Source organism: Odocoileus virginianus, chromosome 2, assembly GCF_023699985.2.
Source record: "Odocoileus virginianus isolate 20LAN1187 ecotype Illinois chromosome 2, Ovbor_1.2, whole genome shotgun sequence".
In the NCBI taxonomy this organism is placed as follows: Eukaryota; Metazoa; Chordata; class Mammalia; order Artiodactyla; family Cervidae; genus Odocoileus; species Odocoileus virginianus.
In genome coordinates this window covers 53,028,278-53,053,840 of record NC_069675.1, presented here as the reverse complement: position 1 = coordinate 53,053,840, position 25,563 = coordinate 53,028,278, and the positions used below count along the sequence as shown (strand labels likewise).

The following is a 25,563-nucleotide window of genomic DNA, read 5'->3' as shown; positions in this document are numbered from 1 at the left end:
AATTTTCTGTGTACAGTTATTTAGTCTCCTTTGGTAAGTTTATTCCTAGATATTTAATTATTTTTCTTGCAATGGTGAATGGTATTGATTCCTTAATTGTTTTTTTCTGATTTTTCATTGCTAGTATATAGCAATGCTAGTGATTTCTGTGTATTGATTTTGTATCCTGCAACTTTGCTAAATTCACTGATTAGCTCTAGTAATTTTCTGATACTATCTTCCATGTTTTCTGTGTACAGTATCATGTCATCTGCAAGCAGTCAGAGCTTTACTTCTTCTTTTCTGATCTGGATTCCTTTTATTTCTTTTTCTTCTCTGATTGCTATAGCTAGGACTTCCAGAATTATGGTGAATAATAGTGGTGAAAGTGGACACCCTTGTCTTGATCCTGATCTTAGGGGGAATGCTTTCAGTTTTTCACCATTGAGAATAATGTTTGCTTAGGCTTATCATATACTGCCTTTACTATGTTGAGGCCAGTTCCTTCTATGCCCATTTTTTAAGAGTTTTAATTATAAATAGGTGCTGAATTTTGTCAAAGGCTTTTTCTGCATCTATTGAGATGATCATATGGTTTTTATCTTTCAATTTGTTAATGTGGTATATCACATTGATTTCCATATAGTGAAGAATCCTTGCATTCCTGGAATAAACCCAACTTGATAATGGTGTATGAGCATTTTGATGTGTTGCTGAATTCTGTTTGCTAAAATTTTGTTGAGGATTTTTACATCTATGTTCATCAGTGATATTGGCCTATAGTTTTCTTTTTTTGTGTTGTCTTTGTCTGGTTTTGTATCAGGGTGGTTGTGGCCTCGTAGAATGAATTTGGAAGTGTTCCTCCCTCTACAGTTTTTGAAAGAGTTTTAGAAGGATAGGCATTAACTCATCTCTAAATGTTTGATAGAATTCAAAGCAAAAATACAAGCCCAATCATCAGCAGACAGGAGAGTACCACCTCCCTCAGCCTTGCCTATCAGTAGAAAAGCAAACAAACAGGCGAAAACTCAGCACAAATTGACCCTATACAAAGCTCACACAAACCACTGGACCAACCTCAGGAGGGCGAAAACCAAAACGGAGAAAGAATTCAGTCTTCTTCAGGAAAAGAATTCAACTTTCATTGAAGCCTGGCAAAAGGAGACCTCAAACACAAAAACCCTCCTCCCCACCCCCAGAAAAAAAGAAAAGGCAGAGAAATGCTGCACAGATGAAGGAACAAACTAGAAACACAGAAGTCCAAATCAATGAAGGGGAAATAAGAAAATTACCTGAAAATAATTCATAATAATAATAATAATAAAGATGATCAAAAACATTGAAAACAAAATGGAAAAACTGCAAGACTCTATTAACAAAGACCTAGAAGAATTTAAGAATACAGAGACAAACAGCACAATTCCTGAAATTAAAAATACTCCAGGGAGCTGTGGTCTCGGCGCCTGCCCGGCTTGCAGCTTCGGGTGCTCCGGAGGCTGCAGCTCTGGAACCGGTGATGGGGGAGGGGGGATGGGGGGGCGCCAGGCAGGTGGGGCGCGAAAGCTATGACTCTTCGGCTCTTCCTCCTCCCGGACCCGTTCTCCGCCTCCCGCTCCAACGCCCAGATGATCTGAGCCGCGAGGACGCCGAGAGCCAGGGGCCGGAGGCAGCCCGGCTCCTCCCCTCCTCCGCCCCCTCCCCGGCCTGACCTGGCCGGCCGCCGCCGCGGTGACCCCCCTCCCGCCCCCTCCCCGGCCGCCGTCACCGCCGCTGCCTCGGTGGACCAGGGACTTGCTCGTCCGCGGCTGCTCCGGACCTAGAGAATCAAGACATAACGGGAGCATTTTTAGACAAACCAAAGATGGAAAAACATAATGCCCAGGGGCAGGGTAATGGGTTGCGATATGGGCTAAGCAGCATGCAAGGCTGGCGAGTTGAAATGGAGGATGCACATACTGCTGTGATCGGTTTGCCAAGTGGACTTGAAACATGGTCATTCTTTGCTGTGTATGATGGGCATGCTGGTTCTCAGGTTGCCAAATACTGCTGTGAGCATTTGTTAGATCACATCATCAATAACCAGGATTTTAAAGGGTCTGCAGGAGCACCTTCTGTGGAAAATGTAAAGAATGGAATCAGAACAGGTTTCCTGGAGATTGATGAACATATGAGAGTTATGTCAGAGAAGAAACATGGTGCTGATAAAAGTGGGTCAACAGCTGTGGGTGTCTTAATTTCTCCTCAACATACTTACTTCATTAACTGTGGAGACTCAAGAGGTTTACTTTGTAGGAACAGGAAAGTTTACTTATTCACACAAGATCACAAACCAAGTAATCCGCTGGAAAAAGAATGAATTCAGAATGCAGGTGGTTCTGTAATGATTCAGCGTGTGAATGGCTCTCTGGCTGTGTCGAGGGCCCTTGGGGACTTTGATTACAAATGTGTCCATGGAAAAGGTCCTACAGAGCAGCTTGTTTCACCAGAGCCTGAAGTCCATGATATTGAAAGATCTGAAGAAGATGATCAATTCATTATTCTTGCATATGATGGTAGTTGGGATGTCATGGGAAATGAAGAGCTCTGTGATTTTGTAAGATCCAGACTTGAGGTCACTGATGACCTTGAGAAAGTTTGCAATGAAGTAGTCGACACCTGTTTGTATAAGGGAAGTCGAGACAACATGAGTGTGATATTGATCTGTTTTCCAAATGCACCCAAAGTATCACCAGAAGCAGTGAAGAAGGAGGAAGAGTTGGACAAATACCTGGAAAGCAGAGTAGAAGAAATCATAAAGAAGCAGGGGGAAGGCGTCCCTGACTTAGTCCATGTGATGCGCACATTAGTGAGTGAGAACATACCCAGCCTCCCACCAGGGGGTGAACTGGCGAGCAAGCGGAATGTAATTGAAGCCATTTACAATAGACTGAATCTGTACAAAAATGATGACACCGACTCTACATCAACTGATGATATGTGGTAAAACTGCTCATCTAGTCATGGATTTACCTTCACCTCCAAAGGAGAGTACAGCTCAACTTCACTGAACCTTTTAAACATCCATCCTCAACTTTTAAGAAGGGCATATATGACATGGGTGAGAGTGATTACACCAGAGAACTTCAGCAGTACAACAGCTAGCCCACAACTGATTTTTTTTGTTGTTGTAAATTTGAGACTCATGTAAATGTGATTTCAAACCATAATTCATATGTTGTAAATCAGACTCCAGCAATTTTTGTTGTATGATTTTGTTTTTTTTAAAGTATAATTGTCCTTGTAAAATATGCTCATATTTAATTATGAACTGCTTTAAATCACTATCGAAGTTACAAGAAGTATTTAGCTTATTGTGTGATGCAACAGATATATAGCACTTTCAAGTCATGTTGTGTTTGGACTTGGGGTTGGGACAGGAAGAGCAGCAGCCGTGTCAGCTAGACACTCACATGTGCACCTGATTATGGAGAATTATTCCGAAGTATTATTACAAAGCTGAATATCCAGGGAGTTAATTGAAAACTATTTTAATGTTCTTGGCAGTGGGATTGGAATTGTTGATAAAGTTGGTCCCTTCATTTAACTGTCTTTTAGGTTCTTTCCTTGTTGCCATGAGTATTGCAGGTAATAGAATATATTCATAAAAATATCAATCTTGGGGCTAAAATGCCTTGATTCTTTGCACCTCTTTTACAAGTCCGTACATTTAATTACTAATTGATAAGCAGTAGCTTCCTACAAATGGTAGGACACTGCCACGTCTTTGCTATCATGATTGGCTGGGCCTGCTGCTGTTCCTAGTAAGATATTCTGAATTCCATTTTATCAATAAAGCTTGATTTAACAAACAAGAAAAAAAAATACTCCAGAAGGAATCTATAGCAGAATATCTGAAGCAGAATGAATCAGTGAGCTGGAAGATAAAATGGTGGAAATAACTTCTGAAGAGCAGAATAAAGTAAAAAGAATGAAAAGAGCTGAGGACAGTCTCAGAGACCTCTGGGACCATATCAAACTCAAAAACATTCGAATTATAGGAGTCCCAGAAGAAGAGAAAAAAAAGGGTATGAGAAAATTTTTGAAGAGATTATAGTTGAAAATTTCCCCAGCATGGAAAAGGAAATAGTCAATCAAGTCCAAGAGGCACAAAGAGTCCCATACAGGATAAACTAAAGGAGAAACACGCCAAGACACATACTAATCAAACTAACAGAGACTAAACACAAAGAAAATATATTAAAAGCAACGAGAGAAGCAACAAGTAACATACAAGGGAAACCTCATACTGTTAACAGCTGATCTTTCAGCAGAAACTCTGCAGGCCAGAAGGGAATGGCAGGATATATTTAAAGTACTGAAAGGGAAAAATCTACAACCAAGATTACTGTACCCAGCAAAGATCTCATTCAGAATTGATGGAGAAATAAAAAGCTTTTCATACAAGCAAAAGTTAAGAGACTTCAGTACTACTAAACCAGCTTTACAACTAATGTTAAATGGACTTATATAGTCAAGAAATACAAAAGAAAAAAGATCTACAGAATCAACCCCAAACAATTAGAAAATGGCAATAGGAACATACATATCAATAATTACATTAAATGTAAATGGATTAAATGTTCCAACCAAAAGACACAGACTGGGCGAATGGATACAAAAACAAGACCCATATATATATATATATATATATATATATATATATATATATATATATATATGCTTTCTACAAGAAACCTACTTCAGACCTCAAGATGCATATAAACTGAAAGTGAGAGGATGGGAAAATATATTCTATGCAAATGGGAAGCAAAAGAAAGCTGTTGTATCAATCCTCATATCAGAAAAAATGGACCGTAAAGTAAAGAAGATTGCAAGATATAAGGAAGGACACTACATAATGATCAAGGGCTCAATCCTAGAGGAAGACATAACAATTGTAAATATCTATGCACCCAACACAGGAGCACCTCAATACATAAGACAAACACTAACAGACGTAAAAGGAGAATTTGACAGTAACACAATAATAGTAGCAGACTTTAACACCCAACTCACACCAATGGACAGATCATCAGAAAAGAAAATTGATAAGGAAACACAAGTCTTAAATGAGACATTAGATGAGATGGATCTTATTGATGTCTTCAGAAAATTCCATCCTAATACAGAAAGATACACCTTTTCTAGTGCACAAGGAATATTCTCCAGGATAGACCACATCTTGGGTCACAAAGCAAGCCTCAGTAAATTTAAAAAAATTGAAATTGTATCCAGTATCTTCAACCACATGCTATGAGACTAGATATCAGTTAGAAGGAAAACAAAACTGTAAGAAATACAAACACCTGGAGATTAAACAACACATTTCTAAATAACCAACAGGTTACTGAAGAAATCAAAAGGGAAATAAAAAAGCTTCTAGAAACAAATGACAATGAGAATACGACAACTCAAAACCTATGGGATGCAGCAAAACCTGTTCTAAGAGGGAAGTTTATAGCAATACAATCCTACCTCAAGAAACAACAAAAACATCTAATAGACACCCTAACTTTACACCTAAAGCAACTGGAAAAAGAAGAAAAAATCCCCAATATTAGTAGAAGGAAAGAAATCATAAAGATCCAAGCAGAAATAACTGAAAAAGAAATAAAAGAAACAAAAGTAAAGATTAATAAAACTAAAAGACAGTTCTTTGAGAAGATAAATAAAATTGACAAACCGTTAGCCAGACTCATAAAGAAAAAAAGAGAGAAGAATCAAATCAACAAAATTAGAAATGAAAGAGGTTACAACAGACAATACAGAAATACAAAGGATTATAAGAGACTATTATGAACAACTTTATGGCAATAAAATAGATAACCTGGAAAAAATGGACAGATTCTTAGAAAAGTTCAATCTTCCAAGACTGAACCAGGAAGAAATAGAAATTATGAGCAACCCAATTACAAGCACTGAAACTGAAGCTGTGATCAAAAATCTCCAAAAAAACAAAAGCCCAGGACCAGATGGCCTCACTAGTTGATTTTGTATTGTTCTGTCCAGAATCACAGTTACACAGTCACAATTTATTATATTTTGCACCATAGTTGTTTCTTGAGTGAAATAACAATAATTGAAGCAGTAGAGATACAATAAAAGAAACCATATAGCTTTTATTTGGAGTGGTTGTCTCTGCATCAAGGACCAACTTCTTTCTGTTGATTCAAGGACAAAGCAAATCTTGAGGTTAAGTGCTAGCGTCAAATTCATTGGAATTTATAGTTTGACTTGAATCCATGTAATAATACATAGAAACAGAGAAGGAAACGGCACCCCACTCCAGTGTTCTTGCCTGGGAAATCCCATGGACAGAGGAGCCTGGAGGGCTGCAGTCCATGGGGGAGCAAAGAACTGGCCATGACTTAGTGCCTAAACAACAGCAATATATCAAATACAGTATTGTAAGAAGGATCACAACTGACTATTTTTCTGTGTGCTTAAAGAATAATGTAAGAAAAAAGTGAATACATTAAAGGTAGATATTAAAAAGACATTGTCTATAAAAATTAAGACACTGGATTAGAGTTTGAGTGATATCTTTTATTGAAAATGTTAAAAAAAATTAAAATGCGATTTATAGCACATTTTGGATAGCGGGGAAAGGATGATTTTTAAGGCTTATTTAATAAAATACCAAAAACATCCCAAATGTCTCAAGCAATTTAAGGTGAATGGGCCCCTCTGAAGAGTCTTGAAGAGTAAGAATGAGTTGATCAATTGGGGAGGGAATGGGGTGCAATTAGTATGATCAAAGATGCTAGGTGATGCAAACTTTCAAGAGCGGTACATTATTAACTGAGCATAAAGTACAATTTATGGTTTAGTTTAGTAGCAGCTTGTTGATCTGCAACAAATAGCTTGCTGAATATTTCTCCAGAGAATATGGATTTATTTGGGATCAAAAGAGAACTTCAAATCAGGGTCTGCAACCCAGGCAAGCCAAGATCAAGTTCTTCATAGCAGTGGTAGAAGAACACTTTTTAGAAGGAAAAAAGGAAATTGGGAGGACTATAGTAAACAGAGGATCCTTGGTTTTTCGTTGGCTAAAACCTTTCACAGAAAGGAGTCTTTTTTTCTTTCTGTTGGCCTTGGCTGCCATCAGATAATATGAGTTCACCCTTCTGGTCTCACAGTTTTTTTGCAATTGAGATTCTGTTTATTTTTTTTCACACTTCCCCCATTTGATAAAGATCTTCGAAAGCATCACTGACCAAGAGTCGGGTTTTCTAGTTTCAGTGCTTTTCTATTGCTCAGTGTCAGGAAGGACCTTGCCTGGCTGAAATATCTCATGTTGAAGGTAAAGGGCACAGACTGGGAACCTCCTAATGTCACATGCAAGTAAGAAAGAGGAGTAGGATGCAGAACTCTCAGGGACTTTTAATCTGAAGTTGATATGCCATCACAATCATAGATGCTAGAGATAATCTGAAGTGTCATGTCATCATCAAAGACTTGGCAATAAATTTCCAGCATACTTTGTCCATTTAACTTGGGAAAACTGTCTCACTGTATGTCATCTACTTTAAATCTGGGGAATGTTTACTTTCAGGTTGCCAGATGTTGTCCAGTTAGGGCTTGGTGCCTTTTTTACATACATCACGTGAATTCAAGAATCTATTTCTTGGAGTCTGACAGGACAAAGATTTGCTAGCAGTACTTGATATGGACTTCTCCAGTGAGGTTGAAGAGTTCTTCTGGAGGTGTCTTTTCTAATAGATAAGATCTCCAGGTTGCAGGGGTTTCCCTCATAGCTCAGTTGGTAGAGAATCTGCCTGCAATGCAGGAGACTCAGGTTCGATTCCTGGGTAGGGAAGATCCTCTGGAGAAGGAAATGGCAACCCACCCCAGTTTTCTCACCTGGAGAATCCCATGGACAGGGGAGCCTGGAAGGCTACAGTCCATGGGATCCCAAGAGTCAGACATGACATAGTGACTAAACCACCACCACCAGGTTGCAACTTGTGATATTTAAGGTCTTTGTATTCTGGGAGTGGTGATTTACTCACTAAGTTGTAAGGCCTTCACCTTGTATGTGTTAGTCACTCAGTCTTGTCTGATTCTTGCAACCCATGTACTGTAGCCCACCAGACTCCTCTGTCCATGGAATTTCCCAGGCAAGACTACTGGAGTGGGTTGCCATTTCCTTCTCCAGGGGACCTTCCCAACCCAGGGACTGAACCCACATCTCCTGCACTGCAGGTGGATTCTTTACTGCTGAGCCACTGGGGAGCCCTATTCTGAGAGTACACTGTGAAAAGATTGCTGTAACAAAACATGACTGTTTTTAATAGAAAGAGTTAGGTCTCTGCAATATTAGCATATTTTTCCTTTTATCCTTGTGGGTCAAAAGAAGTAAGAGCCAAGTATACTGGGAATCCTATGACTATCTCTGACTTCCCAGGTGGTACTAGTGGTAAAGAACCCACTTGCCAATTAAGGAGACATAAGAGACGCGGGTTCCATCCCTGGGTTGGGAAGATCCTGTGGAGGAAGGTATGGTAACCCACTCCAGTATTCTTCCCTGGAGAATCCCATGGACAGAGGAGCCTTCTGGACTATGATCCATAAGGTAACAAAGAGTCAGACACAACTAAAGCAACTTAGCATGCACACATATGATCATCAAAGATGAGAGTTTATGAGTCCAAAATAACAGGATCTACGATTTTAAAAAACCAATGGCATTATCAAAATCAAAATATACAATATTTCTTTCACTCAAAAAGTTTTCCTCATGCCTCTGTGTAGTGAATCCTCTCACCCAACTCTGCTGCTGCTGCTGCTGCTGAGTCGCTTCAGTCGTGTCCGACTCTGTGCGACCCCATAGGCGGCAGCCCACCAGGCTCTTCTGTCCCTGGGTTTCTCCAGGCAAGAATGCTGGAGTGGGTTGCCATTTCCTTCTCCAACTCTAGCCCCTGGCAACCACTAATCTGATTATTTCTCTACAGTTCCCCCCTCCCTGGCCCCACCGCAGAATGTGATCTAAATAGAATCATATTGTATATAGGCTTTTATATCTATTTATTTAACTTAGTAGTGCCTTTGAGATCTATTTGTATTGTTGTTGGTCTCAGTAATTCATTTCTATTTACCACTGAGTAATATTCCATTGGATGTTTATCTATTCACCAGTTAATGGGCATTGGGGATTATTTCCAATTTAGGGCCAATATGAATAATGGGCTTCCCTGGTTGCTCAGGCTGTGAAGAATCCGCCTGCAATATGGGGGACCTGGGTTTGATTCCTGGTTGGGAAGATCCCCTGGAGGAGGGCATGCAACCCACTCCAGTGTTCTTGCCTGGAGAATCCCCATGTACAGAGGAGCCTGGCAAGCTGTGGTCCATGGGGTCGCAAAAGTCAGAATGCCCAAGTAAGTGAAAGCACAGCACATGAATAATGTAACGGTTCATGGACAGGTGTTTTTGTTAACACATGTTTTCATTTCTCTGGGGTAAATACCTATTAACTTTATGCAAAAGAGTTTTCCACCGGTGACCATACAATTTTCACCAGCAATGTATGAGAGTTTCCGTTGTTCTTCATCTTTGCTGGCACATGATATACTCAGCCTTTTTAATTTTGGTAGTGATATCTGTTGTTGTTACTGTTTGTTTCCCTACTGAGTAATGATGTTGTGTATCTTTTATGTACTTACTTAGCCTTCCTTATATCTTCTTTGTTTAAAAATCCAGTCTTTGTGGTAACCTAGATGGGAGGGAAGTTTTGGGGAGAATGAGTACGTGTCTGTGTGTGGCTGAATTACTCTGCTGTGCACCTGAAGTCATCACAACATTTTTGATCAGCTCTCTTCTGATATAAAATAAAAAGTTTAAAAATAAATAAGCAAAAATACTATATTCTGCTTGACTTTTAATGGGTTTCTCACCTTACTATAGCTCAGTTACAAGAATTCAGGTACATTTTTTACACATACAAAGCATATTTCATATTACTTTTAATGTGTATGTATGTGTGTTCGTCTCTCGGTCATGTCCAACTCTTTGCAACCCCATGGACTGCAGCACACCAGGGTCCTCTGTCCATGGAATTCTCCAGGCAAGAATACTGGAGTGGGTTGTCATTTCCTTCTACAGGGGATTTTCCCCATCCAGAGATCAAAGTTGAGTTTCCCGCATTGCAGGTGGATTCTTTACCATCTGTGCCACCATACGGTATTCTGCCTGACTTTTAATGGGTTGCTTATCTTACTGTAGCTCATTTACAAGAGTTCAGGTGCATTTTTTTATGCATACAAAACATATTTTATATTACTTTTAATGCATATATATGTAGTAAAAGTCTAAAACTTGCATGCAGAGATAGAGTTGACTATAGACCAACTTCAGGATAGTGATTACTCTTGGAGATGAATGTGGAGTTAGAGATGAGAAGATTGAATGGTATTCATAGAAACTTTTTTTGTTTGGAAAGAAAGGATTTGAAACAAATACTGTATAATATTAATACTTCTTGAACGTGGGAATGGGTCTTTAGGTATTTGTCATAGTGCTTTATACTTTTCTATACATGTAAAATATTTCTTTTTTAAATTCTGAGTTCTTTTATGCTTCTTTATTTTGTTGTCTTATTTATGTGTACCTTGGCTGCATTGGCTCTTTGTTGAAGCATGCAGGATTTTTCTTGTTACAGAGCATGGGCTCTAAGATGCTCAGGCTGAGTATTGTGGTTTGGGGGTAGCCCCTGAAGCATGCAGCATCTTAGCTCTCAGACCAGGGATTGAATTCATATCACCTGCACAGGAAGGCAGATTCCTAACCACTAGACTACCATGGAAGTCCCAAATTACTTCTTTTAAAAATTACTATGTACCTGGCCTTGTCCTCTACAGTGGAAATATAGAGATAAACAGATTGGGTCCCATTTATCCTGTCCTCATTTTGCTGACAGTATTTGTTAGAGTGTATTCTTCAGAGCATTAGTTTCAGGAATACTAACAGGTGTGGTAGAAAGAAAAGATTTTGTAGTCAATATTTAAAATCTCTAGGACCTAGAATCTATGATAAACAAAAGTAAATAACTATTATTATTTCAGAACTTTTAAGAAATTTTAATAGCTTATTTTGCTTTTTGAACTCCAAAAGGAAGATTAATGTGCATTATTTTCCAAACTTATTTCAACAGGAAAGTGGTTTTTTAAAAATTATTATTATTATTATTATTATTATTATTGCTTTTGCAGAGGATCTATCATTCTCCACAGAAATCTGTGTGATTGAGTTAGTCTAACATCCTGACTTATGACCTAGCAGTCCCCAGGCCCAGAAGGAATCTTTCAAACTACTATTAAAATGGATTTTGAATACTGAACAGGCAAAAAGGCATTGTCTTTGGACTGAATATATAATATATTATCTGTCACATGTATTTATTAGTATTTTCAAATGTATATTTTGTGTTGAACTAGAAACAAATTTATTTCTAAGTGTTAATAAATTTAGAGCATCTTCCTCACTAAAAAATAAAAGGATCAGTGATAATGCTTTTGGCTGTGCTATTTGGAGGACTTTTACAAATTCTGCCAACTGAGTGTTAATATGGACTTCACTGGTGGCTCAGATGGTAGACTCTGCCTGTAGTGGAAGATACCCCAGGTTCCATCTGTGGGCTTGCCAAGAGTCAGTCCATGGGGTTGCAAAGAGTGGGGGTCACAAAGAGTCAGACATGACTGAGTGACTTTCATTCTTTTTTCAGTATCTTCAGTGTGTTTAACTAAATCAGAGTATTGAGAGTGGTGAGCACATTGAAAATGTCATGAAACAAGTCAAACAGCACAGACTTGTTAAAGTATCTGGCTAGTATGGTTCTTGATCACTGTGAAGCTCAAAAAGATTCCCTAAGCAGGTATAAAATATTTTTGTAAAGGACTTTAGCCATGTCAAAGCAGTAACCTGTCTGCAGGGAGGGTTTCAGTTCAGTGTGAAAACATACAGACCATGACTAAAACATATTTATACACATGACATGGAGAAAATGGTATGAAACCCATTTGCCTTACTGGGTCATTGTGTGCATGCGTGCCTGGAGGGTAACTTCAGTCATGTCCGAATCTGCGTCCGTATGGACTGTAGTCCACCAGATTCCACTGTCCATGGGATTCTCCAGGCAAAAATACTGGAGTGTTTGTCATGCCCTCCCCCAGGGGATCTTCCCAACCCAAGTATTGAACCCATGTCTCTTACATCTCCTGCATTGATGGGTGGGTTCTTTACCATTAGTGCCACCTGGGAAGCCCACCTGGTCCATCAGGCTGTTTAAAATATCTGGGAGCACTACAAAGAGGCTTCCTTGGGTAATACCTGGGACAAATGGGACAAGTGAAGTAGGCAGCCTTGTTAATGTTTTCCCACCAATGTTGATTTATGAATGCCTTCATTTTATCAGGAGACCAATGGTTTAATACAGGTATAGTGGTGAGTGGAACAAAGCTAGTGGAGGTGATGGAATTCCAGTTGAGCTATTTCAAATCCTGAAAGACGATGCTGTGAAAGTGGTGCACTCAATATGCCAGCAAATTTGGAAAACTCAGCAGGGGCCACAGGACTGGAAAAGGTCAGTTTTCATTCCAATCCCAAAGAAAGGCAATCCCAAAGAATGCTTGAACTACTGCACAATTGCACTCATCTCACATGCTAGTAAAGTAATGCTCAAAATTCTCCAAGCCAGGCTTCAGCAGTACATGAACCGTGAACTTCCAGATATTCAAGCTGGTTTTAGAAAAGGCAGAGGAACCAGAGATCAAATTGCCAACATCCGCTGGATCATTGGAAAAGCAAGAGAGTTCCAGAAAAGCATCTATTTCTGCTCTATTGACTATACCAAAGCGTTTGACTGTGTGGATCATGATAAACTGTGGAAAATTCTTAAAGAGATGGGAATGCCAGAGTATCTGACCTGCCTCTTGAGACACCTGTATGCAGGTCAGGAAACAACAGTTAGAACTGGACATGGAACAACAGACTGGTTCCAAATAGGAAAAGGAGTACATCAAGGCTGTATATTTTCACCCTGTTTATTTAACTTATATGCACCATGACAAATCTGGGCTGAAAGAAGCACAAGCTGGAATCAAGATTACCAAGAGAAATATAAATAACCTCAGATATGCAGACAACACCACCCTTATGGCAGAAAGTGAAGAGAAACTCAAAAGCCTCTTGATGAAAGTGAAGGAGGAGAGTGAAAAAGTTGACTTAAAGCTTAACATTCAGAAAACTAAGATCATGGCATCTGGTCCCATCACTTCATGGGAAATAGATGGGGAAACAGTGGAAACAGTGTCAGACTTTATTTTTTGGGGGCTCCAAAATCACTGCAGATGGTGATTGCAGCCATGAAATTAAAAGACGCTTACTCCTTGGAAGGAAAGTTATGACCAACTTAGATAGCATATTAAAAAGCAGAGGCATTACTTTGTCAATGAAGGTCCATCTAGTCAAGGCTATGGTTTTTCCAGTGGTCATGTAGGTGTGTGAGAGTTGGACAGTGAAGAAAGCTGAGCACCGAAACAATGATGCTTTTGAACTGTGGTGTTGGAGAAGACCCTGAGAGTCCCTTGGACTTCAAGGAGATCCAACCAGTTCATCTTAAAGAAGATCAGTCCTGAGTGTTCATTGGAAGGACTGATGTTGAAGCTGAAACTCCAGTACCTTGGCCACCTCATGCGAAGAGTTGACTCATTGGAAAAGACCCTAATGCTGGGAAGGATTGGGGGCAGGAGGAGAAGGGGACAACAGAGGATAAGATGGCTGGATAACATCACCGACTCGATGGACATGGGTTTGCGTAGACTCTGGGAGTTGGTGATGGACAGGAAGGCCTGGCGTGCTGCAATTCATGCGGTCGCAAAGAGTGGGACATGACTGAGCGACTGAACTGAACTGAAATGGTGAGTGGAAATTTTAGAGTCTCCAGGAGGACCAGGCCTTCCCTGATAGCTCAGTTGGTAAAGAATATGCCTGCAATGCAGGCAACCTGGATTTGAATCCTGGGTTGGAAAGATCCACTGGAGAAGGGATAGGCTACCCACTCCAGTATTCTTGAACTTCCCTTGTGGCTCAGGTGGTAAAGAATCCACCTGCAATGCAGGAAATCTGGGTTCAATCTCTGGGTTGAGAATATCTCCTGGAGAAGGGAAAGGCTACCCACTCCAGTATTCTGGCCTGGAGAATTTCATGGACTGTATAGTCCATGTTTTCACAAAGAGTCTGACATGACTGAGTACCTTTCACTTTCAGTAGGACCAGGTTTTCATTTGCTCAAAACCAGAACTTCTTTTACAATCTAGTTTTTCCTTTACTGAGACCAGTTTTTGGATTCCTCTGGCCAGTTTTAAAGTTATCTTTTAGGGAAATATTCCTTTTGAAGTTTGCCTGCTGTTGTTCCCTTTAAGGGCAGCATTTCCTTGTGGAAATAACATCAAGGTGATTTCCCTTAGCTTCCAAAGAGTCAAGTTTAGAATGCCCCAGAATTTTAAAGTGGCAGGTAATCCCTGAATATAAGGATCATTCTTAATTTTATTTCTGTTGGAATTAAAGAAGCCATGTTGCTTCCACAGCATTCCAAAATCATGAGCTACTCTGAAAGGATATCTACTGTCAGAATAAATATTGATAATTTGGGCCTTGCTAAAGTGGAAGTCTGGGGCTTTCCAGGTGATGATAGTGGTAAAGAACTTGTCTGCCAATGCAGGAGACATGAGTTTGATCCCTGGGTCAGGAAGATCCTCTGGGGGAGGGTGTGGCAACCCACTCCAGTGTTCTTGCTTGGAAAACCCCATGGACAGAGAAACCAGGCAGGTTACAGTCCACAGACTCGCGAAGAGTCGACACGACCGAAGAGACTTAGCATACACATGAAGTGCAAGCCTAGGTTAGAGCATATAATTCCACCTGTTGGGCTGGATAGCCGTAGTCAAGATTCTGCCTCAACAACATCAAAGGAATATGCAGTAGCGTACCAAGCATAGTATTTGCCATTGTCACCTCTCAAATAAAAACCATGAAATGTCAGCATTACCAGAGGAATTTCCTGTCGATCATGAAGAGGAGTCAAGAAGTGGCCCTTCAGTGTTAAGGCAGTAGTAAGAGAGTTTGTCAGACTGGAGGGGAGAAGGGAAACAGTGTTAAATTTATCGCCGTTTAAGAGTTATGTAAGTTTGTCATATATAGCTTTTATTATGTTAAGGTATGTTCCTTCTATTCCTGCTTTCTGGAGAGTTTTAATCATAAATGGGTGTTGAATTTTGTCAAAGGCTTTCTTTGCATCTATTAAGATAATCATATGGTTTTTATCTTTCAATTTGTTAATGTGGTGTACTACATTGTTTGATTTTCGGATATTAAAGAATCCTTGCATTCCTGGGATAAAGCCCACTTGGTCATGGTGTATGATTTTTTTAATATGTTGTTGGTGGGAATGCAAACTAGTACAGCCACTATGGAAAACAGTGTTGAGATTTCTTAAAAAACTGGAAATAGAACTGCCATATGACCCAGCAATACCACTTCTGGGCATACACACTGAGGAAACCAGATCTGAAAGAGACACGTGCACCCCAATGTTCATCGCAGCACTGTTTATCAGAGCCAGGAAATGGAAGCAACCTAGATGCCCATCAACAGATGAATGGATAAGGAAGCTGTGGTACATATACACCATGGAATATTACTCAGCCATTAAAAAGAATTCATTTGAATCAGTCCTAATGAGATGGACGAAACTGGAGTCCATTATACAGAGTGAAGTAAGCCAGAAAGATAAAGAACATTACAGTATACTAACACATATATATGGAATTTAGAAAGATGGTAATGATAACCCTATATGCAAAACAGAAAAAGAGACACAGATGTACAGAATAGACTTTTGGACTCTGTGGGAGAAGGCGAGGGTGGGATGTTTTGAAAGAACAGCATGTATATTATCTATAGTGAAACAGATCACCAACCCAGGTGGGATGCATGAGACAAGTGCTCGGACCTGGTGCACTGGGAAGACCCAGAGGGATCGGATGGAGAGGGAGGTGGGAGGGGGGATCGGGATGGGGAGTACATGTAACTCCATGGCTGATTCATGTCAATGTATGACAAAACCCACTGAAATGTTGTGAAGTAATTAGCCTCCAACTAATAAAACTAAATGAAAAAAAAAAGTTATGTAAGGAGAGGTTAACAAAAGGTCTTCCTGGGAGGTGAGATGGCTGACTGAGAAATGTTGAGTGAGGTGAGAATTCATGAAAACTTCTACTGTATGGGGTATAAAAAATGGTTAAAGTGGATGCTACAACAATTTTCTTGGTGACATTAATCAAATGGGCAGTGGCTGTAATGGCTCAGTGACAAGGAGGCATCTTTGTGTGACAGAGTCAGCTGCTACCTATACTATCGTATGGATTGATAGTTATCCCTGTATTCTGGGGTGTACTTCAAGGGCATTCCCTTCTTTTTCACATACAAAATAAAAGAGCGTCTGACCGTTGGTATGCCCAAGGGCAAGTGTGTTCATTAGCCTCTTCTTGAAGGCTTTGATAGCTATGTCTTCTTGTTCTTCCCATAAAATTAGGGTTTTTATTATTTAGTAAAACAATAAAAATTAGAGATTTGACCGTACAAGAGCTATTTGAAACCCTGTTTCAGCAATAACTAAGTAGAAATAAAGAAAACCTCACAGTTTGTGCTCAGTTTTGGGTTTTAGAAAGTCATGAAGTCCATGTGAATCAAGGTGTAGGGCCTGTTCTGATATCAGATACCACAGATATTGAACCTGGATTTCACACTTTATTTCCCATAAAGGCTAAAAACTTAATCAAGTGGATTCTGTCTTCCTGTGAGGAGGCTTAGGAAAGAGAGCAAAAATCAAAGTATCCACAGATTGCAACAGTGTAGATCCTCTAGGGAACTTTATAGCATCTGGATCAGCCTTCAGGATTTACAAGAAATAAGCACTATCAGTAAACCCTGAGACATTATTGTCCCAGTAAATTGTTTTTCTTCCCAAGTGAAGGCAAAAACATTGGCTAGCTTCGTCTATTGCAACGCTGAAGAATGCACTGCATACATCAGTTGCAGTGAAGAACTTACTTCTGATGGAAATGATGTTAGTAAAGTAGGAGTGCTATGAGCAATAGGATATTGAGGGATGATGATGGTGTTTATTGCTTGGAGATTCTAAATGTTTGTTCTAGATCTTTTTGGAGATTTTATGCAAGCTTATCCCTATTTTCTCACCAGCAAAATAGGGATAATGCAGTGGATAGTACAAGGGATAATGCAGTGGATAGTACAAGGGATAATGCAGTGGATAGCATAAGGGATAATGGGGTCTTGAACTCAGTTTTCTTTTACAAGGTTTGTGTCTTGAAGGGCTTCTTTACTAATAGGATATTGCTTAATTCTGGGAAGAGGTTTTGAGGGATCTACTTGAATCTAGATGAGAAATGCACTGCTAATTTTACCAATGTCTGTTGGAGATAGTGCCTGTAAGGAAAGTGCTAGTGGATTCAGTAGGAATAAATGATCCATGTTTCCTGAGTTGGCTCTAGTACTGTCAGATACAGAACATATAAACAATGGCAAGGGATCATTTTTTCACTTCATTGGTTACTTTGATGACTAATGTCAAATTCTAGAATTGTTTCTCTCTTTTGAGAGAAAGAAATTCTGGCATGATACATTTTTGTGCCAATTAATTGTTTTTTAATTGGAGGATAATTGCTTTACAATATTGTGTTGGTTTCTGCCATACATCAGTATAAATCAGCCACATGTATACATATGTCCCCTCCCTCCCGAATCCTCCTCCCAGTTACCACCCCATCTCACCCTTCTAGGTTGTCACAGAGCACTGGGCTGAGCTCCCTGTGTCCCACAGCAAATTCCCACATGCTGTCTATTTTACATGTGGTAATATACATATGTTTGCCTACTGGGAACCCTCTTGCACTGTCGGTGGGATTGTAAATTGATACAGCCACTATGGAGAACAGTATGGAGATTCCTTAAAAGACTAGGAATAGAACTACCAAAAGACCCAACAATCCCACTACTGGGCATATACCCTTAGAAAACTGTAATGAAATGAGACACATGAGACACATGTACCCTGATGTTTGTGGCAGCATGTTTTACAATAGCTTGGCGTGATCCTTTTTAAAAATAAATCTTTTTGGAGTTGCTTTGCAGTGTTGTGTTAGTTTCTACTCTACAGCAAAGCGAATCAGCTATATGTGGCCATATATCCCCTCTTTTTTGAGTTGCCTTCCCATTTAAGTCACCACGGAACACTGAGTTCCCTGTGCTGCACTGTAGGTTCTCATCAGGCATCTTATGCATGGTATCAGTAGCATCTGTATGTCAGCCCCAGCCTCCCAATTCACGCCACCCCTGTTGGTATCCATAGATGTGTTCTCTACATCCATGTCTCTATTTCTGCCTTGTAAATAAGATTGTCTATACCAGTTTTTTCAGATTCCACATATCTTCATTAATATACGATATTTGTCATGATACCTTTAAAAGAAGTTTTGGCCTAATAAATGAAAAAAGTAGAGGAACTAAGGAGAAAAAGGTGTATATCTCAAAGAGCCTAAACATAAGGGAATAAGTTCAGAGCCAGGAACCTTCTGAGTTTCGTTAGAGATTCCCACAGTTTGGACTGTTTTAGTACTCTGAGGCAGGGGCTGCTTTATGGTAGTGGGTTTGAGCAGTGGCTACATTGTCAGTTAGGACTGGAAGGCATTCATCCCCAAACTGAAGAAATGTTCCTCTATGATGATTTAGAGGGAAGATTGAGGCAAGTTCCTGTATGTAGTTCCTCCGAGCCCATCATTGAGGACTGGGAGGATGTTGGAAAGTCTGGTTAGATGGATGAATGTGCCTGTAGGACTTACATTTGTGACAGTCTCTTTTCAATGTCATAACTGTTTGAAATAATAGCAAAAATGAGGAGGATTTTGATTTTGTTATGAAGCCTTCTTTGGCTGGAGTTGAAGATAAAGAATTTTGGTGGTCTTCCTTGGAGGTGACTCTTCTAGAGTGTGAAAGAGCTAGTCTGCCAGATTAACTAAATCTGAAGTAGACATAATTGCTGATGAAGCTGTCAAGCTGTTGTCTGAGCCTGATCATATAATAAGTTAGAGGGCTGCTCTTCCAACTGTAAATCTAGAGAGCTTTCAGAATTTTCCCAGTTAGCAGTTGTCTTTCCATGTTGGTCCTGGCGTTCACTTACAAGCAGATGAAGTAGCTGACATAAGTTAGAGAAACTAGGTTGATGAGTTTGAATGACTAATATATTCTTCAGCCAGTCTGTGAGGATTTTTGCATTCCAATTTACTTTGGGAATTTTTTGACTGTGAATTTCAGTTTAGCTTTAGTTCAGGGAATATAAGAAATGGAGAGTTTATTCTCTGGATCCTCAGAAGGCTTAATTTTAAAGGGACAGATTGTGACAAGATCAGAGGAAAAGAAAGTGGGACAAGTTTGAGAGAATAAAGGAATTCAGAAAAGGTCTTTGTATGGGGGAACTGACAGTACAGTAGGAGGTGTAGATGGAATAGGAGAGAGGAAGAAGGTGATGCTGGAGGCAGAATCTGGCCAGGAGGTGTGGAGAAAGAGAGAGAAAATGGTGTCAGAGAAGGATCCTCAGAGAAAGAAACCAAAGAACAAAAGTCTGAGACTTTGGGAGCCCTTACATCTTTGTTTAATCATTTGTTTGCTGCAGTGAATCTTCGAATCTAATTTTGCAGGGAGGCAAGTCTTGGCTCCTGATAATGTTTGGAAGCCTCAAAAACCAACCCAAATAAGCATACCATTCAATTATGAAAATTTTTGAGCTATTGTAGTCCAATTTAATTTTAATAAAATTAAACATGGTAATTTCAAAAGTTCCCCATAATGGCCATTGATATTCTTCATTGCCATTTGTCAGGTTGGTCCATTTAGTTAGGAATGCACATGAGGAAGGAACATGGCTTTTAAACATAAAATCACCTTGTGTAGTCCCTGTAGGAGGGTGCAGGAGATGCCTTCGAAGTATTTAAATAACCAGGATTCTATTTTTCAATGTTTTTTTTCTCTAGAGTGAAGAATAATTTTCCAAAGCTCCAATAACTTGCAACTTAAACAACTCAATTAAAGCAGCCTACAAACTAATATCAGCCAATTCTAAGGAAATAGGCTTTGTCCTGGAAGATCCAGACCAAAGATTCTTCAGTCAGTTTCCAGGGAACAGCCCCCCTTTCAAAGGAATGGGCCAAAGACTGAAGTGGTACAGTTTCAGTGAGGCAGCCCCTATTTCTTAAAGATTGGCTAACAGCTTTGCAGTCAGCCTTGGCTGAAGCAGTCTTATCTAAAAGTGACATGAAAATGCCAAATGAGTGTTGCCAAACAGAACAAGGCCTGAACCTTAAAGAACAGAACCTTAACATAGATTTTGATTAAAGCCTGGAGAGCTTTAAACACAAAGAGAGCAAAAGCTCAGACCCAGGAAAAGAACTCAAAATCCAGGTGAGAAAAGCAGTGAGCTGAGTGGACTCTGTCACAGGTACTATGCCTGTTTGCTCCCTAATCTTGAGCTATTGGGGGACTTCTTTTGTTCTCATTTTGTTGTTGTTCAGTCACTAAGTTGTGTCTGACTCTTTCCAACCCTGCAGATTGCAACACACCAGGCTTCCCTGTCCTTCACTGTCCCCTGGAGTTTGCTCCAACTCATGTCCATTGAATCTGTGATGCTATACAGTCATCTTGATAGCTTATGGTGAATGGTGTCAGACTCGTGATCTCCGAAGAAGTTTTAACTTTGGGACCAGGGACTAGGCTTGATCACACAAGAGCTTTTGTATAGCAGAGTTTCATTAAAGTATAAAAAAGGACAGAGAAAGCTTCTGACATAGACATCAGAAGGGGGATGGAGAGTGCCCCCCATACTAGTTTTAGCCAGCTGTTTTATGTCTGTTAGAAAGCTATTAATCAGATAAGAGGGACCCCTCAAGACTGATGGAGTCTCACCAGGCCCCTCTCCCACAATATGCATTTTTGAGATAGGATGGCATGAGGTGTGTCATCCCCCAGCCATAAAACAATTGATATGAATACTGGTTTGTTGAGCCATTATCAGCCCAAGGTTTGAGAAAAGAAAAAATTAGTCTTAGGTGGACCCATTTGGAAGAAAGGCAAATTCCAAAGCAAATACATAGTTTCATTAACATAGCTTAAGAAAAACATTTCCATAGAGAAACCTCCTTTTAATTTTGTATGGAGAAGGAAAAAATTCTGACACTTGTAGTTTGTTTCCTCCTGCCACTTAAGGAAGAGATAAAAAATGTCTGACACTGCCACCTATTTCCTCCGTTTGAAGACCCCCGGCCTTCCTGCCTGTTACCCTCTCAATCTCATCCTCTGTCCCTGCCCTTCTCCTCCTGCCCTCAATGTGTCCCAGTATCAGGGTCTTTACCAATGAGTCAGCTCTTAGCATCAGGTGGGCAAAGTATTAGAACAGCATCAGTCCTTCCAGTGAATATTCAGGGTTCATTTCCTTTAGGATTGACTGGTTTGATCTCCTTGCTTTCCAAGGGACTCTCAAGAGTCTTCTCCAGCACCAGGTTTGAAAGTATCAATTCTTCATTGCTCAGTCTTCTTTATGGTCCAAGTCTCACATCCATACATGACTACTGGAAAAGCATAGCTTTGACTATATTTAGATTGAATCCGGGTTCCCTGAACTGCAGGTTAACTTTACTATGTGAACCACCAGAGAAGCCCATAGTCCTCATATGGGCCACAAAAATGGCACCCTAAAACAAATAGACTATCACATATTTCTCCAACAAAGATGGATTCATTCCAGAGCAGCAGAGAATTGCACTTCAGGTTCTGAAACCATGGAATGCCCTGTGCTGTCTCCTCATGGCAAGGGAAGGAGAACTCTTTTATAGAGGAGAAAAGGAAGTAGGAGGGCTGTAATAAACAAGAGTCTATTGTTTTTAGTTAGCTGAGTCCTTGCCTTCTTCCTGCCAGACTCTGCTGTTGTCTCCAATGTGACCACTTCCACTTCTGGTCTCTCAACTCTCTTTTAATTGGGCTTCCAACTGGTGGCTCAGTTGGTAAAGAGTCTGTCTGCAATGTAGGAGACCCTGGTTCCATTCCTGGGTTGGGAAGATCCTCTGGAGAAGGGATAGGCTACCCACTCCAGTATTCTTGGGCTTCCCTTGTGGCTCAGCTGGTAAAGAATCTGCCTGCAATGCAGGAGACCTGGGTTCAATCCCTGGGTTGGGAAGATCCCCTGGAGAAGGGATTTTATTTAATTGAGGCTTCTGTTTATACATTTTTTAAGCTGGAAGGATAAATTGTAACTAGGAAGAGACCTATTCTGTTGCTGATTGATAAATCTAAAAATGAGATCCCCTCCTCCATCAAGTAGTATAGTTGAGGAAAATAGCATATTAGTGAGCTCCTTTGTCAGAATATTAATTTTACCTACAAGTTCTGTTTTGCAGAGTCCTTCATTTTTCCAACAATAAAAAAAAAAATTCAGGTGATAAGAAAAGAATGATTAGTCCATCATTTTCAGAGAACAGTAGATTAAAAAAAATTATCATTTGGATCTGTCTTTTCCTTATCAGTTTTCCATGTAGTATCAGTATATTCAATAAATTCATTTTCCTGCTCCTCTGAAAATCTTTTGTTAGTTATACACATGTCAGAAAAAAAGGAAGAAAAATTCCCTTCGGAATTCTTCTGGCTGGTCTAAGAAGTAAATTGACATGAGACAGATCAACAAGAAAAAAAAAAAAAAAATGAAAGTTCAATAACATGTATGCAGGGGAGAGACCCAGGAAACCTATGTAACTTGCCAAAATGGCTGAAACCCTCATAACAGACACTGTCTTCAGCTAAAGACAAAAGATGTCAAGGGTCCTGGTTTGGGGCTTCAAATGGGAGGAAGGCAATTTATAGGGAGATAAAAAAGGGCCCTGCAGAGACAATGAGACAGAGTAGACTGATCTCTGAGCCTCTCTTCATTCCCTACCTCCCCAGCCCCTGTTCTTTGCAGATATCTCTGGTAACAGCTCTAGTCCAGGCACTGGACCTTTATCTAAATTTTTTTAGGCAATTAATAGGAAGACACATGAGACAGATTAACACTTTCTGAATCTTCTGTTTCTTATAAATGATCAGCCTAAATTAATCCTCATGTCAAACTCATTTGAAGGTGGTAAATTTTGTTCCTCTGTATTACTCCCTACTGGACTTTCCTGGTGGCTCAGTGGTAAAGAATCTGCCTGCCAATGCAGGAGACAGGAGATATGGGTTTGATCCCTGGGTCGGGAAGATCCCCTGGAGGAGGGAATGGCAACCCACTCCAGTATTCTTGCCTGGGAAATTCCATGGACAGAGGAGCCTGACGGACTGCAGTCCATGGCATCTCAAAAGAGTCAGAATGATCTAGACACTAAACAACAACAATAACAAGCATCCAAGTAGGGAAGAAGTGATTGCTATGATGCTGTTAATAAAATGGATGAGGAAAATGTCTGCTAAAAGTGAAGGATAGGGAGGGAGGTGATAGTTTGGAGTACTAACTGGGAGGAATGGGAGAGGACTGTGTCTGGAACCCATGTAGCCCCTGCCCGACCCCCTTCCTGTCCCCTCTCTGTCCATGGACAGAATTGAATTCCTTGCCACCTGAGAAAACAGAGGGCCCCATGCTCACACTACCTGTCCCAACGGTCTCAGGACCCTTGTGACCATCCCAGCCTCCCATGCCTGCCTTTTCTCCAGGATGAGCCTTCAGCTGGAAACCAGCTGCCTCCCTGGGCTGACTCTGTTCTAAATCCTATCCCTTCCTCTTGCTTGAAAGTTATAGTGTCTCTGGGATCAACTAGATTGTGTTGTCATTTGTCATACCTCATGTGCACCATGTAATAGGTACACATTAAAGACTGAACCATGCTAACTGCCAAGTAACCTTCTCATCTGTATCCTTGCTTCTAGCAGCTGATATGCTTAAGCATTCTTTTTCCTAGAACAAAACCACTGCTCGGGGTCCTATCTCATCCCTTCCCAGTGCAATCTCTTCCCTTCTCTAGCAAGTGGCCTTGGAGAACCTTCTGTATTTACCATCTTCACACAGTCACCCTCACTCTTATCCCTGCAGCACATCTGCCTTTGCTACCATTCTAATGAAACTTGATCTCACTTTCATCACTAAATAACACATTGTTACATAGATATTTACTGCTTTGTTCTTCCATTTTGATATACTTGGAATTCTTTTCCTCGTACATTTCTCCTTTATCCTATTTTCTGCAGATACATGGCTTTTGTTCTTTAATGTTCTTACCACCCCATTTCTAAAAAGGTATTTATGGAAGGTTAAAATTAAGCTTATGGTTTCTCTGAATCATTGCTAAGTCACCCTTTTGCCATAATCAGCATTAAATAATTGCATATTAAAAACACTTTTCTCATCTTAATTTTAAGCATCATAATTCTCTATAATTTAAATTGTTCCTAGTGACTGAAAGGAAAACATGCTCTATCAGATTTCACTTGAGTTAATGCAATGTTAATTCTCCCAGACTTGCTGCATTTATCTTATTTCAGTCAGTGTTCAAATAATATATTAGTTCCTTGAAAGTTGCTAAAGTTTCTTTTCTAAAAATGAGTTAAAGCGCTGACATTGAATGAACAGCAGTTACATTACTCATTTAAGGAAGAAAAGTGCTGATGTGTTTAAAATCTTTTATTTAAGTTACAACTGCCCCTCTTGGATTTAAAAAAAAAAATACAAAGCTATTATGTGAATTGTAAATACCAAGATATTGATCTGGGAAAAGGAAAGCTAAGAATGTTGGTAGGAAATTGTGCTTTTCTGGTATGGTAGCAGATTTCCTGTTCTTTTGCATTGTGAAATTTGTTACACTGATATTATGAGATTATAAGTAGATAACCCAAACTTGCAAAACAGCAGCACTTTTCAGGTTTTGCTACTGTTATTTTACTGTAAGGATTCATTATGATCTATGATATTAAATCTTCTTTAAAAAATTGTTTTTTATGTGGCACTTAACTTGTGAAATTTAACGCATATAATTGAAATGCTGATGGTTGTGCTTTAAAGTATTTCAAAACACTTTCTCTTTAGTGGATAAGTTTCCAAATTCTTGCCATGGCTTTCAGTGTCCTAAATGATTGAGGCCTTACTTACTGTGCCAGTTTTGCATCCTCTGGAGTTAGAAATGCAAAAAAGAAAAAAAAAATTTAAAGTCTGATGTGTGTATGAAAGGTATATATGAAAGATAAAGAGAGAGAAACCAGGAGTACTAGTAGAAGGAAAGGAGAATGGATAGTAAGAACCTCAGACTGTGTTGCAGCCCTGAAAACATCTTGGCATAGCCAGTGGGGAATTCCAGTGCCACTTTGGAGGAATTATTCATCAAGCAGAAATGATCAGGCCCCAGTCACTGGTTAAACTGCTTGGGGAAAGCATGTCTGAGGCTTGAAAGATGAGGTGGAACCCAA

The 25,563-nt window shown here is 39.8% G+C and overlaps 1 protein-coding gene and 1 pseudogene across 9 annotated transcripts in view; both read left to right on the top strand.

Moving 5' to 3' along the window:
- CTNNA2 (catenin alpha 2) overlaps positions 1 to 25,563 on the top strand; it is a 1,320,632-nt gene that overhangs the window by 361,414 nt on the left and 933,655 nt on the right. The gene's annotated exons all lie outside the window — the stretch shown is intronic.
- On the top strand, positions 1,724 to 3,840 carry LOC110151827 (protein phosphatase 1A pseudogene; annotated as a pseudogene).